Here is a 1119-nt window from a genome sequence, read left to right as displayed (position 1 = left end):
TCAGCCCAACAGAAGAGTTGAAGATAAGAAAAAGGAAAGGAGGAAGAAAGCTGGTGCAGGATGCATCAGAGCAGGGTTTTTTTGCATCCTCAGAGCTATCCAAATACAATTATGACGGAAACCGAAAAGCAAACTTTAAACCTAGCTGGTAGAAAAACATAGTTTCTGACGGAAGTTGCCTCCCTGCTCTGAACTGGAGAGTCTTGACAGCAAATGCTTGCTGGGGATCATAATTTAATAAAAGGGGTTAGTTAAGAATGACTGACTGACATCACGAAACAAATGAAAGATGACGAGGGTGGATTTTGAGCTCTAATTCTCCCATGCCAGGGAAGCATTCGACACTCTCTCTGCCTCAGTGTGCCTGGGGCCTCCTCTTCTTGAGCTCTCATATTCTTAGCCATTCTCTTATCATCTTCCGCATCTCATTGTTATTCTGCGCTGATCCACGACAGAGCCAGGATGGATTCTTTCTTAAATGTGTTGTTTTTAACTGTTGCCGAGAACTCTGTCCCTCTGTGACTGCCTACTATAGACAGACTCACCTTTAACTGTACATCCCCAGCTGAAATGATATCTGTTACTAATTTGCTTCTGCACAAATCTGTGTCAGACAAACCTTAGAGAAGGGTCTGTCTTCTTGCTCCGCTTTACACTATAATCGTAGTGTGGATTATGTAAAACATTCTGACATTTTAGCAGAAAGACAACAATTTGAAAATTGGGTGGGGGGGTGATGAACCACTCTATAAATCACTGATTCTGTGTTATACTATTAGATAATCCTTAGTGTTCCATGTCTGCTCCAAGGGAAGTAAACTTGAGATAACTAGGAGAAGTGCCATGAGGCAGCATTTATAGAATATATATGCTTTCAGGGGAATCCTTAGATATGATTTTGTCTGTACCCATTACTTACAAAGATTAATACATACAGTAAGAAAATGTAAGAAAATATAAATTAAAATTGGTTAAACATTAGACAGAAGGAAAACAGAGTAAATAATCAAATGGACCAAAGAGTGACATCAGTACAAAATACATCCATGGAGTCTTAAATATTTGCAAGTAATGACTACAAATTAGGCTCTGAGCTTCCTAGTAGCCCAACATAAAGAG

This window comes from Zalophus californianus, chromosome 14, assembly GCF_009762305.2.
Source record: "Zalophus californianus isolate mZalCal1 chromosome 14, mZalCal1.pri.v2, whole genome shotgun sequence".
Lineage (NCBI taxonomy): Eukaryota > Metazoa > Chordata > Mammalia > Carnivora > Otariidae > Zalophus > Zalophus californianus.
This window is presented reverse-complemented; position numbering follows the sequence as displayed.